The sequence below is a fragment of the Lolium rigidum genome, chromosome 3, assembly GCF_022539505.1.
Source record: "Lolium rigidum isolate FL_2022 chromosome 3, APGP_CSIRO_Lrig_0.1, whole genome shotgun sequence".
Lineage (NCBI taxonomy): Eukaryota > Viridiplantae > Streptophyta > Magnoliopsida > Poales > Poaceae > Lolium > Lolium rigidum.
Genome location: NC_061510.1, coordinates 353,273,719 through 353,287,030, shown reverse-complemented (window position 1 = coordinate 353,287,030; position 13,312 = coordinate 353,273,719).

Below are 13,312 nucleotides of genomic sequence, written 5' to 3'. Positions count from 1 at the left end.
CAACACACAACATAAAGTCGAATCAAAGTAAAGTTGAGGGTTGTAAGCTAAACTTTGAGACAAGTTTAGGGGGGTAAATTGGACTTCTCTCATTATTCAATACACCAACATTTGTATAGAAAAAAGCGTGAACTAATCTCTATCTCTTAATATCATATGAAAGAATTTTCACAATTCCTTTGTGGCGATTTTCACAAAAATAACCCTTTGGTGAAAGTATTGCATGAAATAACCCTCTGGCGAAACTATTTCACTCATTAGACAAAATCCAGGGACCTTCCAAAATCATTTGGCATAGATTAAAATGTGACTTCATTATGTTGTAGTTTCCATATATATGGATGAGAACTGTTTGTTTGCTTTGTTTTGATTATATGTTGATCTGGAAAGACTTTGTTGTAATTTCATACTGAGTATGCAAGCTTGATCAGTGGAAGTCATAGTAGTTGCTAGTATTTCGAAGTTTGTGGATAGGCCCACAGCTTTGCATGGCTGAGAGTTTCAAATACCTAGGCAAATTCTAGTCCTTTTGAATCGAGTCTGAACCCGTCAAATGTGAAATATACGCTGATCTAGTTAATTTCTTGTAGATGCGGAGCCCAAGCTGGAAGAAGCACTGATGATTGATTCCATCAAGGCTGATGCTGATGCACTCCGGATGTGGTATGTGAAGTCTGCCAAGTGCCTAGCACCTAGCACACCTACCTAAGCTCTTGTTAGGCACGTTTAAGTGCAAAAACAATACAATACATAAAGAGTTTTTTCTCAGCCAAACAATTTTTAGTACATAGACATTTTCATTTCAAGGAAAAAAATGATAAAAGGTCTAAAAAACAATACGAGGTTGGGTTCCATGTTTTGGAACATAATACAACGTGTAGCACTATTCTTAAAAATAAAAATAAAATCCGATGGTGTGGTGGTTTCAACTCATGACCAATTGAGCTACCATACTGTTCTATCAACTCTAGACAAACACTATATATAAAGAGTAGTGTGGCGTCTTTGGCTTAGGCATCACACATGCCGTCCACGTTAGCAGCTGCAGCCCATGCATGCACATGCACGCCACACACGCAAGGTGTGTGGCGCTGATCGCATGGACGCCACACAGTGAAGTGTGACTCCACTCGCATAGACGTCACACAAAGGGTTAGCGGAGTGAAATAGTTTCGCCAGAGGATCATTTCATGCAATACTTTCACCAAAGGATTTTTTGTGAAAAACGCCGCCTTGGTGTGGCAGGAAAGCGCCCATGACCTCCTCATCATCACTTTTGTGCCGGGGCAAAAGCATCCCTGAATAAAGCCAAGCACATAAAAATCTTAGGGATGCCATGACCAGATAATATGCATCACAGAAATGAACACACTCACATAATTAACAGAACATGCATGAATAGCGATCCATTTACTTTTTTAGTTTCATGACATGAACCGTTGTATGCATTTTAGCTGTGCAGAGGTCAGATGTAACGCTTAAAGTTGTAAGTAATAAAATGCTCTTTGTCGGAAAAAAAACATGATACGAAGCACGTCTAATGTTGTCTAAGTAAACGCGACTACTAAACAAAATTGTGCAACCACATGACTATATCAGAGGTCTAGAACAAAGAGCCAAGATTTGACCTTTCGATGTTCACACGGTCTTGAATCGCGGGGTCGAGATCGCAGCTGTGGTCGTGGTCTTTGGGCACAGCTCCTATAGGAAGTGTAAGCATCAACCATCCTTCAGATTCTGGCGCAACCATAACCTCCAGTGAAGACGATGACCATCAGGGACATGACCAGTAGAGGAGTCCCGTGAGCAGAGCATTCCGGAATCGGTGGCCAGGCCGAGATCACCGAACATCGGCGCCACCTCCTCTAGTGGCTCCTGGCAACGCATTCACTGTGATTAATTCCCCGCTACGCTGCCACCGGCGCCTGTTGGCTGCAGCTACCTCACCAGCGTGGAGCACCTCCCAACAACCTTGACCTTTCTGCGTGACCGGGTCTAGCCAGCTCGACGGAGCCGCACGCATGGATGCATGCAGGCGCCGTCGAGCCAGCTGGCTGCGTCGTCACAGTCTGTACTGCACATCACAAAACAAATGGATTCCAAAGCCTCTCAAACAACTTTTGGAAATCAGCAACCAGCCCAGGCTATAGTCATCAACAACAAACATATCGATGGGAACTAGCTACCCAGATCGATCCAAACAAACCATTCACAAATAAAATTTTAATCCAACAGCAAAAGTAAGGCCAGGACATCACTTGCATCAGCACAAGAATAATAACAGGAATCATAAACCAGAAAATGAAACTATAAGAATCAGCAAAGGAAAAAGTGATGTCAGGACGTGGACACCGCCATATCAGGGTGGTCATAAAAACCGACGAACCGAACACCGAGCCGACACCGATACCGAATATACCGAATTTTCGGTTTTTACTGTTAATGTGTTAAATTTCGGTTTTCAGGATTGCTAACCGAACTAAATTCGGTCAGTTCGGTATTTAACTTGGTAAAACCGCGTTAACTGATATATGGAGGGGCCTAGCCCAGTTAAGGTGCAAAGTAGCCTGCCTCTGCCATCAGACGAAGTGTCAAACCCGCACGGCCGTTCTAACTTCTTTGTGTGGCCCAACTCGAAGCGACACCTCGTTGAATTCAATACTCCAGCCCAACCGCACCTCTTAACCTCTAGTGCTCTCGCTCTCGTCTCCACGTACATACAGCCACCACCAGCACTTCAGCGGTTCAGCCCGCCGCGCCACGTTCCAACCTCTCCGACCGTCGCCTTTTGGTCCCCGTCGTTTGCCCGCTCGACGCTCGACCCATCGCCCAGCCGCCCGCCGCCCACCGTCCATCGCTTCCCGTCGAGCTGCTCGCCGTCGAGCCGCCCGCTGTCCATTGCTTCCCGCCCAGCCGCCCGCCGTCGATTGAGTACTCGACCTAGCTCTCCACGACGGCATCTACGGCCGACACAAAGCAATCAGGCAACCTAAGTTCCCAATTAATGACTCAAATCCTCTATAAAAAATGAAATTGATGAATTAGTATAAGCAAGCTCTAGATGGACCGATCTATATATGCATAGATGACAGAAAATGATGTTGAGATGACTGAAGAGGAGATACGAGTTTATGAGGACGAAAAAAAAGAATGGGGAGTATGAACGAATAAAAGGGAGAAAGAATGGCAGGGTAATAACGGTCCAGTAAAAAGAAGGCAAATGACGAAGAGATTAGAGATATGGATTCATTTCAGCGAAATGGTAATTGGTGGTATTATGCAGAAAGGGAAGTGCAACTACTGCAACCGTAAGATCAAGGGAGTATTAGAATAAGGCCGCCTGATAATAATAATTAATTAATATGGTTACACGTTGCTGCCGGCCGCCGTCAGAGTTTAGAGTAACAAGCTTGAGTGTCCTCTAGAGGCTATTTGGCATGCTGCGCGCTAACTTGAACGAAAGCGAGATCATATACGAGAGCTCAGTTGGTGTTAAAATGGCAATTGTCAACACCCACACAATCAGATATCTCAAGATAATTAGTTCAAAATATCTCCACAAAAGAGAGGGAAGAAAAAAGTATATCACGAGTCAAGTAAGCAGCTCCCGTGTGTCTACTAATGGCTTTTATTATTAGAGTATAGTTATGAGATGCTGAGCGACGTGTGTCGTCAGGCGTGTCCATCCTTTGAACGCAGACCGGCCATGGCTGCGCCGTCAAGATCATTTTTTAAGGGGTAATTCTACGACAGTGGTGCATTATTCTATGTACGGCGTACCTGGCATGCAAATGCTGCTAATTGAAATACAAGTTCGCCAAAAGAAGCATGATCGGCGTTACATCATTACAGCCTCATAAAATAGTTTTGGGCAGCTAGCACTCAGGGTGACGTTGCCTTAGCCCTTAGGCACTCATAAATCCAGGGTGATGTTACCTCATAAAATATTTTTTAGCACGATTCAACCCATTCTTTTCCTTATTTGAACACAACCAATGGTACAAAATAGACTTAATTAGTTTGGCAGATCCATGAGAGTCAGCTACTACTAAGGAACCAACACATGAAAAAATGTATAAACAAAGTTTCTTTTTGAGATTTAAGGCAGTCTAACATGCCACCTAATTTTTTTTTAGATATGGGAGCATAGCCCCAGCCTCTGTATCAATCGATGCACACAGTCACTTATTTAAAAAAACGTCAACGTCAAGTACTTATTACATAAAGATAGTCTGGTAGTCGAAGAAAACTAAAAAATAACAAAACGAAGCATATGCAGATGGAAGGTATACAAAAAACTATCCATCTAGAATTCTGCTAATGTGCCGCTATCCTATAGCCTGGAAATAGCAGTCCTGAGTGACCTCCAGAAGCCGGTTGCATCCAATAACCATGGTATCCCGCTGGTCCGCCGGGAGCAAGTATGTCTATAGTTGTAGCCAATGCGCCGCACGAAGAATAACCTGCAAAAAAATTATTCCCTTTTGTTTATTAAAGATAATATCATTCCGGCTATGCGGAAACACCAATTCGAATATGCTTTATCTTTCTTATTCACTCCATTTAGCCAATTACCAAACATATTAGTTACATTGGAAGGAGGTGAAATATTATATGTAAAGAATAACATTCGCCAAACAATTTTTGCAAAAGGACAATGAAGAAACAGATGGTCAACAGTTTCATTATTGTTACAAAAACAACATTTTGACATCCTGTCCATTTTCTCTTTACCAAATTATCCTTAGTAAGCAACACTCTATTACTTAAGAACCACATGAAAATCTTAATTTTTAGCGGAACCTTAATCTTCCAAAGGTATTTCCGCAAAAATCTAGTATGACTATTCATAAGATCAAGGTACATAGATTTAACATAGAATAAACCAGATTCATTTAGGTTCCAAACAAAAGTGTCAGGTTCATTAGATAGATGAATATGCATAAACCGCTGGCATAGGTGTAACCACAAATTGTATTTATAATCATTAAAAGTTCTTCTAAAACCAATATTCAGCAGTGGGTTTGCCAATACCGTAGAAACCAACTTATTTTTCTGTTGGACAATGTTATATAACGACGGATATTGTAAAGATATAGGATAGTTGCCAAAGCCAAGTATCCTCCCAAAACCGCACCGTCATCCCATTACCAACTTTGAACCTCCCTCTCTTAAAAAACTCCAGTTTAACCCGCATAAGCCCCTTCCTAAAAGGTGAATTTGTAGGTTTAGCCTCTACCTGAGCCAACATTTTATTTTTGATATACTTATTATGAAGCAGTTGTTGTCACATCCCTTCCTCGTGCAACAATTTAAAAAGCCATTTACTTAATAGACACAAGTTTTTCAATTCAAGCACCTCGATTCCCAAACCCCCTTGGTCCTTAGGAATGCATACTATATTCCATCTAGATAATTTATATTTCTTCTTATCATCCTCCTCTTGCCAAAAAAAGCAGGAACGATAATAATTGAGTCTCTTGCGCACACCTTTAGGAATTTCTAGGAATGATAACGTAAACATAGGTAGGCTCGTAAGTACAGAATTTACAAGCACCAGTCGATCCCCATAGGACAACATCTTGCCCTTCCAGCATCCTAATTTTGAGGCAAAACGGGTCTCCATCGAATTCCATTCAGAATTGCGAAGTCGTCAGTAATGAATGGAAATCCCCAAATATCGGAAAGGTAAAGTCCCAGATGTACACCCAAAGATATTTTTATATTGATGTTCCAATTCTGTAGCTTTACCGAAGAAAAACAACTCACTCTTATGGAAATTAATTTTAAGACCGGATAATTGCTCAAAAATACAAAGAATGAGCTTTATATTAACAGCCTTAGCTAAATCGTGTTCCATAAACAAAATGGTATCATCAGCGTACTACAAAACTGATACCCCTCCCTCGACTAAGTGTGGAATAAGGCTTCCAACTTGAACCTCCTCTTTAGCCCGAGCTATCAAAATAGCCAGCATATCAGCGACAATATTAAAAAGAATAGGTGATAACGGATCCCCATGGCTCAATCCTTTGCGTGTCTAAAAGTTATGTCCCACATCATCATTCGCCTTAATCCCCACACTACCCCTCTCTACAAAACTTCTAATACGCTCACACCAAATGTTATCAAATCCCTTCATCCGAAGTACCTGCTGGAGGAGAGGCCACTTTACCTTATCATACGTCTTCTCAAAATCAATTTTGAAAAGGACTCCATCCAGCTTCTTAATATGTAATTCATGGATCATTTCATGTAACACAACTACTCCTTCTAAAATATGCCTACCCGGCATGAAAGCAGTCTGGGATGGTCTCACTACCTTGTCTGCCACATCTGACACCCGGTTAGTAGCTACTTTAGTAAATATTTTGAAGCTGACATTTAACATGCCACCTAATTAGATAGAATAGAGTGTTTAATTACATAAGTCTTTGCAGAGGCAAAGAAAGTTACCAAAACCAAAACAACCAACCCTAAGATGCAGTTGATAAGTCCCCAGAGTCTTGGGTGTGGGCAAAAGCCCTCTACGAGATCTCCTCCAGAATAAGGTGAGCCACAAGTCATGTAGCAACGTTGTATGCGGAACACCCGTCTATTCCGCTCCTTCTAGATGCCCCATATGGTATAGGTGAAGGCGCTGATACGTCGCAAACGTATCTATAATTTTTGATGCCCCATGCTTGTTTTACACCAATTCCTATATGTTTTGCTCACACTTGGTTGCACTTTTATATGATTTCCGGCACTAAGCTATTAACAAGATGCCACAGTGTCAGTTCCCTGTTTTATGTTGTTTTTGTATTTCAGAAAAATTGTACAGGAAATATTCTCGGAATTGGACGAAACAAAAGCCGAAGTTAATATTTTACCGAAACGAAGAAGAAGTCTGAAGGGGGTCGAAGAGGCGCAGCAGGGTGCCCAAACCACCCCTAGGCGCGGCTTGGACCTAGCCCGCGCCTAGGGTAGGTGTGAGGCCACCAGGCACCCCCACCGGCCTAAATCTTCCGCGTATATAATTCGACAAGAAAACCCTAAATATACAAGCCTCCGTCCACGAAAAGTTCCATCGCCGCCGCCATCGTCCAGACAAGTTTCGGGGGTCAGAAGTTCCTGTTCCGGCATCCTGCCGGGACGGGGATTGACCCCTGGAGTCATCTCCATCGACTCCACCGCCTCCACTTCGACTCCATGATGGTTCGTGAGTAGTTCCCCTCTAGACTATGGGTTCTCGACTGTAGCTAGTTGGTACTCTCTCTCATGTACTTCAATACAATGATCTCATGAGCTGCCTTACATGATTGAGATCCATATGATGTAATCAGTGTTGTGTTTGTTGGGATCCGATAAATTGTGGAATTTTGATCATATTGTTCATCATATTATCATACTATTGTTATTTAAGATCTTGCATGCTCTCTGTTACTTGTAGTTACCTTGATCAATTAGTTGCATGTATCTCCAAGAGGGAGTATTTATGCTCGATAGTAGGTTCATGCATCTAGTTTTCTGGGAGAGTGACGTTTAACTTCTAAGATTGTATATGTGTTGTTGCTACTAGGGAGAAAATAACAATTTTTTATCTTAGGGTAATTCTATTATTTACTTTACACACATACACGCATTGCTTAATGTGATATTCTGTTGCTTGCAACTTAATACAGAAAGGGGTTCGAGCGATAACCTGAAGGTGGATTATTAGTCATAGACGCAGTTGGATTACGGTCTATATATTATGTTGTAATGCCCAATTAAATACTTTAGTAACATTTATCTTATCATAGCATGCATTGTCATGCCCTCACAATTATCAATTTCCCAACTGTAATTTGTTCACCCAACACATGTTATTCGGAGAGTTACCACTAGTGTAGATAGCTGGGAACCCCGGTCCTTATGTCATCATCATTTCTCTACAGTCAACTACGCACTAGAGTACTTTCCGGTGCCATCTCCTCTGTGCTACTGCTGCTGTGTTACTATTGCCATTGCTCTCATATTACTGCTGCTTTCACATCACCCCTGTTACTAGTGCTTTTCCAGGTGCAGCTGAATTGACAACTCCGTTGTTAAGGCTTATAAGTATTCTTTACCTCCCCTTGTGTCGAATCAATAAATTTCGGTGTTACTTCTCTCAAAGACTGTTGCGATCCCATATACTTGTGGGTCATCAGGCGCTTATGGCCTCCCTCCGCTTCCCATTCTGGAGTGACAAGACCATCCCATCCCACCCCCAAGTTAATATCATGCCCCAATAGTGAAAAACACGAAACGTGAAGTTCCTTAGAAGATTTGGAGGGGAAACGCCGCCGGAGTAACCCCAGTTGCTCCTCCGCCTCCATCAACAACATCATTGCCACCGCCATTATGAAGAGGGACCAAGGGAGTAGTCCACATCTGCACAATGTGTTTGTCGAAGTAGCTTGTATCAATCTCTCCATATGATCTTCACTAATTAGTATAACATAAGGTTCCTACATGATTGTGATCATATTTGTAATGTTTTGATGGTGGATCTTTTGTTATGAGATGCAATGGATATTTTGTGAATGTTGTATTGATAGATCTATGTGTTGCCCCATTCATCTAAGCTATGTTTTCATCAAACTTGTATGCAAAAACTCGTGAGGGTGATGTTGTTTATATGGAGTAACTTGCTAAGTGACACAAACTCATGTGCTATTATGGTTTTTACCTTTCAATTGGTTACCTCAATAGGGATAACAATATTAAATATGTTATTATTCATCTAGTGAAAATCGAGGTGGCCTTTTGCTCATGATGGCTATATGTTAATCCACTCCATATCAAAGTTCTTAAGATAATACTCTATTATTCTTAATCTTGGTTTGAGAAGTATTTCCTACCAAGGGATTATTTTTTAGATTTGTTGCGTCATCTCTATGCTAGGATGTGATGACCATATGAATGTTTATTCACAACATAATATTGCATGCTATCATTTGTTGCTTGTTATATAGTGATATATCCATGCCACCATGTTTATGAGATAGGGATAAAGTGAAACCATGAACCTTAGTTCATTTAAACCATAAGAAACACATTTAAAATTGCTTTGCTTGCCTTTTAAATTTTAGTACTTATTAATTTCAAAAGTACAAAAATGCCTCACATTACTTTACTTGTTATATGTTACTTTGTTTTATATTGTTTACACACCATTTTATCTAACAAATATTTCGGTGGAGTTGAAGACACAAAACTATATCTTTTGCATTACACTCTGCTGACGTCGAGCTGCCGCCAGGGCACCACACTTCCAATCCCACCTAGATCTTCCGGAGCAGAACACCGAAGGAGTGCCACGCCACCACTGGAGCTCGCCTGCAACTGCACCGCTCCGCCACCCATGAGCTCCCCATCCACCAAGAGAAGGAAGAAAAGAACCATGCCCAACCTTTTTGGGAGGAGGGATCTGCCAACAACATAGGCGGTGCGCTGCCCCCGCCAACGAGGGGACGAGGGGGTGGCGGCGACTGTTTAGGGTTGGGGAGAATCGCCCACAGGTTGCAAGCTAGGAACGACAAGGGGGTATGGAGCCTCTGTATTCAAGATACGCAATTAGGGAATACCTCTCAATTTTACAATAGCAGCTAAGAGAACAGGAGGAATGGAAGCAGAGGGAAATAAACTTTTCAGAGTCTCATAGACAACGGGAGTGGTGTTTTGGAACATGGGAGCATATGCTCCCTATATTTTAAAATGCATCTTACACATATTTTAAATTTCAAAAAAATTGAAACAAAAAATTCGCACGTACATCTTCACGTGCTACGTGCTCACAAAGTCGTTTCATAAAAAATGAACTTATCATGTGACGTGTGCAAAAAAAACAAAATTCAGTGCTGAAAACAATGCTTTTTACAGGATAAGTTTTCTCTTTTTTACATAGGCCACAAAAAATATTATTTTTTCGTGAAACTTGACGCATACACATATATTATGGAGATGTACATGCAGAATTTTTTGTCAAAATTTTTCCACACTTCAAAATATGTTTTGTTGGTAGAGGGAGCATACGCACCCGGGAGCCGAATTGAATTTCCGATAGACAACAAGAGAGTAAATGACAAAAAACTACCACAATTGTGCCATAGATGACGCGGAACTACCAAATGGGACACGATTGTCACATGACTACCATGTTTGGGGCTAGCTCGCGACGCGGAGCACTGATTGAACTGATCAAGCGTGTTAACCATCTTTACGGCAGCCCCGGCCCACCGTCGAGCCGACGTGGCTACCAGTCGACGGACGGCCGTTAGGGCTCGCGTTAGGGCAACTCCTGGTTGACTTTCCCCCAAATCGAACAGAAATGGAAGACGGAGGAGGCGGCGGCGACTGGTTCGGCGACCCAGGCGTGCACGGCGAATCTCCGGCGTATGATGGCATGGAGGGCTTCGTCCTGCCCTCGCCGGTGCTTTGCAGCACGCGTCGCCGGTGCTGCAGGCTGACGCCACCAAGCCCACCGCGTCCGAGTCCGAGAAGTGGTGGACATCCGAGGGCATGACGTCTCGGAATGACCCGATGAGCCATTACCTCTATAATGGTAGCGGGTAAGAGTTCTTTGCCCTCTGTAGACTACTTCTCTGTTGGATTTTGCCCTCTGTATAGTAATCCCCTATTCCATTTTGCCCTAGTGTTTTTTCTGGCAATAATGTTGGTAGAATGACGATGTAGATTGACTAGAGTGTTAATTTGGATTATAGGGAGCAGTCAGAGATGTGGGAGCTCTATTTTCAGTTTGATGGAGCAAAATTTGTTCACAAAACTTTACATAGGACAGATATAAGGTTTCTGAAATTGTTGTCCATCATGGAGGAAGAGGGATATGGTCTGTGTGATTCCTTATATTATGTTAAAAATGAAGGAGTAGGACTGAGTGGATTAGAGCTAGTGGACAGCAATTATAAGGTTGATGAAATGCTAGTGAAGTATGCAAGTACAAAGAAACTGGTGCTTACTGTGATGAAGGACAATAGGAAAAGAGCAATTGTTTTATCACCATTGAAGAGAAAGCATGCAAGCACAATTGATCTTGATCCAGAGGAAGAAGAGCCAACTACACACCCTTTTCTGAGCCAAGACAGTTCCTTCTGTGATGTTTGGCAGTCACAAATTGATGATCACAACTTTCCTCAGATGCACACACAGGAGAGTGTTAACTGTGAGAAGGGTAAAAATGTACTGGATATAGAGACATGTATGGCAGAAGAAGAAGAGGAATCTGAAGATGAGGATGATAGTTGGCTATATCCATGCAGATTTGACCCGATGAGGCTGCAGAGAAGGCAAGAAGAGCTCAGGGAAGAGGAAATGCACCGGAGAATTGCTGCTAAGAGGAAGAGGAATCTTGATCCAATGCTTCATTGTGATGGGGAGAGTGATGTGGAGGATATTTATGACAATGCAACAATTCCAGCAGTGAAGAGGCAAGTGAAGAGGCTCTGGTCCAACATTGAGATCACATTCTCAAGTAGAGGCGAGATGTTATTCCAGATTGGGCTCCTTCCGATGATGAGGGTGACAAAGGATTTCTGAAAGAAGAAGAGGATGATGGGTATGAGCCATTGCCTTTTGTGTTAGCAGGAGGGAGAAAGAGCGAGAGGAAAGATGGCCAAGGAGAGGGTGTGGTATGATGATAGTAGACGGAATCCGAGAGCAACAATTCATGGTGGGACTTTGCTTCAAAGATGTGTATCAATTCAGGCAAGCTTTGGCTAGACTCCACATTGTGCAGGTCAGGAATTTCCATTACCACAGGAATACACCTGACAGGATCATTGTGTTGTGCAAGGACAAGCAGAAGAAAAAGAATGAAGAGAATGTGAAGGAGAAGGAGAAAAAGTGGGACTGTCCATTTTATATGACAGCTGCCAAGATAAAAAATGAGGCTACATTTTGCATCAAGAAAATGGAGTTGAAGCACACATGCCCAACAGATCCATCTAGCACTAGAGTTAATGCAAAGTGGCTTAGTGGTACATATGTTACTGAATACAAATCAAACATCAGCACTTCCATCAACACTTTGCAAGACAAAGCACAGAAAGATTTTGGAGTGGATGTTCCCAAGAGGATGGCTTACAGGGCAAGGACCAAGGCAATTGAGATGGTGATGGGTGATCACAAGCAGCAATATCACAGATTAAGGGATTACCTGCAGACTGTTATAGACAAAAACCCTGGTTCCGAGTGCATTGTGACCACCGTCACAGGTCCAACAGATGAGCAGGTTGAAGCAATGAAAAAAGGACAGCTGGTGGACATATCTTACAGCCCTAGATTTCATGGATTGTTCTTCTGTGTCAATGCTGCTAGAGAAGGGTTTCTACAGGGCTGCAGACCATTTATTGGTTTGGATGGTTGCTTCATTAAGCTCACCTCTGGAGCTCAACTTAAACAGATACAACACATATTGTTCAACATTACAAACCAACCATCATTTAGTTCACCATTACAAACCAGACATCATTTGATCAACATTACAAACAAACACATATTGTTCAACATTACAAAACATAGGGAATTCAATTCAAACATGAAAAATAAAATTAAACTGGTACACAAGCTAACTACTCCTCACACATCTCCTTGATCTTCTTCAGCTTTGCCCTGTTGGATTCCTTGAGCTTAAATAAATCCCCAATTATGTACTCAAGCTTTCTCTTCTCTTCTTTCAACTGATCTCTCTCCTTCTCTGCCTTAATTCTCATGCATTTGTGCATATTGCTGCTTGATGCATCCAGTGCCTTCTTCTGCTCTAACTCTGCCCTAGCATCAATCAATCCTTGCTCAGCTTGGGCCTTCAAGGCAAGTATTACCTGCTTCTCCTCCACAATTTTCTTCATCTCTTCTTGAGCATTCCTCAGGTCAATGTGCATCTTCTCAATCTCATCTTTGAGCTTGAACCTCTTCTCCATGTTGTCCAGAGCATCATTAACCCTGCCTTGCTTCTCTTGTCCATACAAATCCCACAACTTTGCCAATGATTTCCGAAGTGCAGGTGGCCACTCACCATCTACCCAAAGAAGAAAATCACAAGCTGGTTCTCCATCATGGCCTGCACACCCTAAGAACCTCCTCCCTGTCCAGCAACCATCAAATGCTACAAATCTTGCAGCTACAGCACCATGCTTGCAAGTCACAGTACTGCCACCATCATCAGCTAAACCGCAGAAATCAGAGTCGTAGGTAGTGTTCACACTCTAGCAGTTCGAAAAAACAAGGAAGAATCAGCCTAAATCGTCCTCAGAATCAAAATTCCCCCAATTCCTAACCCTGCAATTTG